Consider the following 7,361-nt stretch of genomic DNA (forward strand, 5'->3'; position numbering starts at 1 on the left):
ACTAATGGATAAAAACCAATGTAACCTTTGCTCCTTTGCCCTCTTACATTTCTTTTACTTGAGAAAAAAATAAAATATGCATCATATGTTCAAGGTACTCATTATATTTATCTATTTAATTTTCATTGCTATTTTCATAATATGAGTATGTTTACTTCACAATTAAGTTTGGATTTATCTTTCATTTTGTTCTTTATTCATTTGAATATCTAGGATTAGTTACAGGTATCTGGATTTTCAGAACAATATAAAATTTTGTGATTCAGGCAGGTTATTTTATTTGACCTCATAAGAACTTAATGATATGTGGGGTCATCCTTGCCTAACTAACATTTAAGATGTAAATACAAATGTTATAAAGCAAAAGAAACATATGAAATATCTCTATTAATTTAAAATAGTAAGCTTTATTTTTATGTCATGTTCATATTTTATTAAATTAAAACAAACTTCAAAACATATTTTTAGCTTTTGATTTTCTCCCAATGGCCCATGATACATGGAACCTTTCCCAAACTCACATAATTTTATGAGCCTCTTCCTTAGCTCATGTTCCCATATGGATATTAACTGCTTCCCATTGGAGCCTTACATAGCCCAACTGATATATCTGCCCTCTTTGTCTATTTGATACAGTAATCAATGTTGTAAAGAATTAAAGGGGAAAAAAGAAAGGAGCGGTAAGTGGAGTGTATTCAATATAGTTCCAGATCTCCCTAATTTTCCTTAAGTTAACAATCTAGCTATCAAATGACATAGCACAGCTTCAAATGTATCTTGTCAAGTGCAGAGCATTTAATTATACTTAAAATATCCTCATTAATCAAAAATGTTTTTGCCTTCCTAACAACTCTACTGTTAAATACCAGTGAAGAAGTCTCTTTTAGAGACATTTAGATATCAGCTAGCAGGATGGAGCTCTGAAGGTATATCCAAAGTGGGCTGGTATCTGACCTCTTCCTTAAGATTAACCACAGCTCAGTATCTTTTACACCATGTTTCTGCCTGTGTGCCTTGGAGACTGCTGTGGCAGGCAAGAAAGCCCTAGACAAATTATTCTGCCATTTTACATGATTATCAGGAACTAAGGTGATCATGTGTCCCAATCTGAAATTGGGCCTATGGATCTAATAAAAGATGGTTTAGTCTACATCCAGGAAATAATAGTTAGTACACAAACATGTTGTAATTTATTTCATTTTTTTATGAGATGTGGTGAGAGTCATTTCAAATATTCTGTCCTGGATAATTCAAAACAAATGATCTTATTATCAGTAACATTTTTCTCTTAATATACATAAAACACATTCAGTGAACATATAATAAATGCCACACATTACTCTGTGCCTGTGATATTGTATTTGAGCCTTATCAACCACAGAAGACATTTCATAACTTCAACTCTATTCCTGGCTTTATAAAGAATGTTCTCACATAGAGAGCTAAGTAATTAATTCTTCTAGGAATTATCAGTTTTGTTTTTTTTGTTTTTTGTTTTTTTGTTTTTAGAGAGAGAGGGAGGGGCAGAGGGAGAGGGAGAGAGAGAATCTTAAGGGGTCTCCATTCTCAGCACGGAGCCCAATGCAGGCATCCCTGTAACCAGAATTTAAAATCAAGTTTCTTTGTCCTAACAGCCTGAGTAGTTTTTGTTGCACCTCAATGTATTCATAAAAGGCTTAGTGTAATTCTCTGTGCAGAAAAATGAACTAAATTAGACTATAAGTAATGTTGGATTTTATATGATACTGATAGTGGATCTCAGGAAAGGCAGAAAGAAAATAGAAAAGAATGGGCTGAGGACAAAAAGGATTGACAGGTAGGAGGAGGAAAAAAAAAGTGTATGTAGATGGTTATCAGTAAAACTTAACTAATTTTCCAGTCTACTTTTGAGTCCTAGAATTCTGTAATTCTGTGATGCATTTTTCCCTCTGAACACTAGCACAACAGATAGACTAAATTTCTAATGAAGAAATCACTTCTTTGCCTATATCATAATATGTACCTGTTTTGCTTTTCAAAAAGGCATTTGCTGGTTTAACTTCAGTGTACAGAATTGGGAAAACTTACCTAAAATATATAAGCATGGGGGGCCTGGGTGGCTCAGTTGGTTGAGCATCTGATTCTCAGTTTTGGATCAGGTAATGATTTCATGGGTTGTGGACCGAGCCCTGAGTGGAGCTCCCCACTCAGTGGGAGATCTGCTTAAGATTCTCTCTCTCTGAGGCACCTGTGTGCCTCAGTCAGTTAAGCGTCTGCCTTCAGCTGAGGTCATGATCCCAGGGCCCTTGTATCAAGCCCCACGTTGGGCTCCCTGCTCAGCAGGAAACCTGCTCTCCCTCTCCTCCCCACCTATGCACTCTCTCTCTCTCAAATAAATAAAATCTTAAAAAAAAAAAAAGAAGATTCTCTCCCTCTGCCCCTCCACCTACTCATGCGTGCCCACTCTCACCTCTCTCCCTTTCTCTTTTTGTCAAATAAATAAATAAATCTTAAAAAAAAAAAAAGAGCCATAAGCATGTTTCACCTAAGGCATTTGGTGACCCATCAGAAACCCCCTATGGGGAAAGTTAACTTCTCACACCTGGACAAGTCTCTAGAGGCATGAACTTTTTCCTCCAATGGTGATAGGGTTACACTGATTATCTGACTAGCTGATGGAGATAAAAGGGCTAGTGGAGTGAAACCTTTCCATTTCCAATTCCTCTTCATGTTAAAAAAGTGACTCACAAGCACAGTGGCAGCCGATCTCTTTTGGAACACAAGCTACATTTTGAAATCAATAAGTGGCCCTGCAACCAGTACACAATCCTCCCCTGAACCAAGTTCAGTTGAAACTATTCTTAGCCACAACTAGGGGACCAGGTGTCAGGATTCTCATGCAAAGATGGAGCACTTTCCACTGAGCAGGCCCTATAAGCCTTACTACAAGGTGATGGAATAATATTGTTTGATCACTAATAAGGAGGCTGAAATGGATCCAAACTTGAAATGGCAAAAATATAAACTTTTTTTAAAGTAGAAAAATAAACCTCTATTGTTAACAAAGTAAAGAATAGCAAGATGGGTTGGTGGTAAACCTTTCTCACTGCTTTACTCAACAAATCAGCTTTGTTTTCTGAGATGCCCACAATGCCTTAGAGCTATGGTTTTCAAACTGCAGTTTGTTACAATTATCTGGAGGTTCCTGCTTGTGCTGTAATTTGTATGAACAGAGAGAGACAGAGAGAGAGAGAGGGAAAGAGAGAGAAGAAACAGACTCTTAGCTATAGAGAACACACAGATTGTTACCAGAGGGGAGGCCAGTGGGGAGATGGGTGAAATAGGTGATGGAGATTAAGGAAGGCACTTGTTGTGATGAGCACTGGTGTTGTATGGAAGTGTTGAATCAATATATTTTACACCTGAAAGTAATATAACACTATTAACTAACAAATTTAAATACAAACTTAAAAAATCATCTGGGGATATCTCAGAAACTGGTGGAGGTGTGGTAAATCTAGTGAATCTGCATTTTTAGTCAGTTTTCTAGGCAGTTCTGAGTTAGTCTGAATACCATTGTCTGAAAACATTGCCCAATTGAGAAATTAAATCCTCTCTAACAATAAAACTATGAAAATATGAAGGGGAATTATTTCTCTCAACAAACTTATTTCATTTTCATAAGCTTGTTGACAGTGCAACTGTTAGTAGCTTACACTTTAGAAATTATAGACATACCTACATGCAGCTTTTAAATAAAAATTAGAGAGTCACATTAGACAGCATGATTATCACAAGACATCTAGCATCAAGGTGATTATGCCACTGGGTTGTCAAAAAATGCTGTACTATAGAGAAACAGGCTTTTATTCAGCTGTGCTTAGTTTATAATCAACCTTTATTGAGTGCTTACTATAATGAGTTTGCAACTTAATGGTAAACTACTGAAAAGACTTGGGTATGTCTAGTAAAACTAAGGTAAGAGGATAATATCCCATAGATTTCCAGGAAATAACACCACATTGATGAGAGATAAATTCCATTTCCACAAGACAGAATTCCTGCTATGTCTCTCTCATGTGGCTTGCATTTTTTTTAACTAGTATTAATGGATAAGCTGGGAAATGAAGTAAAAAATTGAGGCTTTTTCCACTGTTCAAAGCAAGAATATCCAAGCCAATCTTGAAAAAAACTGATTTTGAATCTTAATTCACATGTCCCCTTTTCAAGACTTATTAAGATGCTACAGATATCATAAAAATAGGCATAACAGAATGGAATTTAAAGTCTAAAATAAATTTTTATATTTCTGGTCTATTTTTAAGAAGGGAATGCCAAGATAATTAAGAAAGAATAACCTTTTCAACAAATAGTGCTGGAACAACTGAATATACACATAAAATGACTTTGAGCCCCCATCTCTCACCATATTAAAAAAAAATTACTCAAAATGGATTATAGACCTAGAGTTAAAACTATAAAAATCTTAGAAGAAAACACTGGAGTAAATTTTCCTAATCTTGGGTTCAGTGATCATTTCACAGATATGACTCCAAAAGCATGAGAAACAAAACAAAAAAGAAATGGATTTCATTAAAATTAAAACTTTTGTGATAAAAAGAATAACATCAATAAGTGAAAACATAATCCACATGAGAGAAAATATTTGTACATCATATTTGATAAAGCACTTTTATCTAGAATATACAAAAGCTCTCACACCTCAATTATAAGAGGACAAATGATCCCAAGAATAAAAGGACAATATTATGATCAGATCTCACCAAAGAAGATATGTAAATTATCAATAAGCACATAAAAAGATGCTCAAGCCAACATTACTCTGATTCCAGAACCAGACAGACACTACAAAATAAACAAATGAAAATTAAAACAAACAAAAATATTAGAGGGATCATTTACCATGATCAAGTGGGATTTATTCCAGGGATGCAAGGATAGTTCAATATATGCAAATAAATCAACATGATGCATCACATTAACTAAATGGAGAATAAAATCATATAATCATCTAAGTAGATGCATAAAAAGCATTTGACAAAATTCAACTTCCATTCACAATAAAAAAATTCAACAGAGTAGGTATAGAAGGAACATATTTCAACATAATAAGGGCTATAAAATGACAAAGCCACAGCTAAAATCATACTCAATGATGACAAGCTTAAAGTTTTTCCTCTAAGATCAGGAACAAGACAAGGATGTTTCTTCTCACTGCTTTTATTCAAATAATATCGGAAGTCCCAGCCACAGCAATCAGACAAAAAAAGAAAGAAATACAAGGTATACAAATTGGTAAGGAAGAACAAAACTATCACTATTTGCATATGACATGATAGTATATATAAAAAAAACCTAAAGACTACACCAAAAAAGCTAATAGAACTCATGCATGAATTTAGTAAAGTTGCAGGATGCAAAATTAATATACAGAAATTTGTTGCACTGCAATACACTGATAACAAGTAGCAGAAAATTTTTTTTTTAAAAAATCCCATTTACAATCACATGAAAAAATAAAATGCCTAAGAATAAATTTAACCAGGAAGTGAAAGACTTTTATTTTGAAAACTGTAAGACATTGATGAAAGAAATTGAAGATGACACACACAAAAATGGAAAGATATACAATGCTCATGGATTGGAAGAACAAACATTGTTAAAATGTCTATACTACCCAAAGCAATCTACAAATTCAATGCAATTCCTATCAAAATCTCAATAGTATTTTTTTCAGAGCTAGAAGAAATTATCCTAAAATGTCTACAGAACCAAGTAAGACCTCAAATAGTCAAAGGAATCTTGAGACAAAAGAACAGAGGTGGAAGTGTCACAATCTCAGATTTCAAGATTTACTACAAAGCTATAATTATCAAAAAAAGTATGGTACTGGCACAGAAATGGACACATAGATAAATAGAACAGTATAGAGAGCCCAGAAATAAACCCACACTTAATATAGTCAATTAATCTATCACAAAGGAGGCAAAAATATAAAGTGGGGAAAAGATAGTTTTTTCAATAAATGGTGCTGGGAAAACTGGACAGCTACATGCAAAAGAGTGAAACTGGACCACTTTCTTACACCATGCACAAAAATAAATGGATTAAATCAAAATGGATTAAAGACCTAAATGTGAAACCTGAAAGCATAAATCTCTTAAAAGAAAACATAGGCAGTAATCTTTTGGACATTGGCCTTAGCAAAATATTTATGGATATGTCTCCTTAGGCAAAGGAAACAAGAGCCAAAATGAACTGTTCAGCGTACAACAAAATGAAAAGCTTTTGCACAGCAAAGCAACCCATTAACAAAATGAAAAGGAAACCTACAGAAAGGAAGAAGATATTTACAGATTGTATATCTGATAAGGGGTTAATATCCAAAATATATAAAGAATTCATAAAACTCAACATTAAAAAACAAACAATCCAATTAAAAATGAGCAGAAGACCTGAACAGATTTATTTTTTCCAAAGAAGAGACACAGATGACCAACAGATGCATGGAAAGATTCTCAGCATCACTAATCATCAAGAAAATGCAAATCAAAACCACAATGAGATATCACCTCACACCAGTCAGAATGGCTAGTATCAAAAATACAGAAACAAGGGGTGCCTGGGTAGCTCATTCAGTTAAGCGTCTGCCTTTGGCTCAGGTCATGATCCCAGAGTCCCAGGATCCAGCCCCACGTCGGGGTCCCTGCTCAGCAGGGAATCTGCTTCTCCCTCTCTTTCCACCCCTCCCCCCACTCATGTGCTATCTCTCCCTCCCTCTCTCTCTTTCTCTCAGATAAATAAATAAAATCTTTTTAAAAATACAAAGAATAACAAGTGTTGGCTAGGAAGTAGAGAAAATGAACACTGGTGCACTATTGGTGGGAATGTAAATTGGTGTAGCCACTCTGGAAAACAGTATAAAGATTTCTGAAAAAAAACTAAAGATAGAAGTACCATATGATCCAGTAATTCTACTTTTGGTTATTTACCCAAAGTAAATGAGAACACTAATTCAAAAAGATATATGCACCCCTATATTCATTACAGCATTATTTACAATAGCTAAGTTATGGAAGCAACCTAAATGGCCATCAATAGATGAATGGATAAAGAAGATATGGTATATATATATACACAATGGAATACTACTCACCCATAAGAAACAATAAAATATTGCCATTCGTGACAACATGGGTGGACCTAGAGGGTATTATGCTAAGTGAAATAAGTCAAAGAAAGACAAATATTATATGATTTTACTTATATGTGGAATCTAAAAACCAAACAACAACAATAGCAAAAAGAAGAAAAAAGAAGAAGAAGAAGAAGAAGAAGAAGAAGAAGAAGAAGAAGAAGAA

This window comes from Mirounga leonina, unplaced genomic scaffold (assembly GCF_011800145.1).
Source record: "Mirounga leonina isolate KUSES-001 unplaced genomic scaffold, KU_Mleo_1.0 Mir_204, whole genome shotgun sequence".
Lineage (NCBI taxonomy): Eukaryota > Metazoa > Chordata > Mammalia > Carnivora > Phocidae > Mirounga > Mirounga leonina.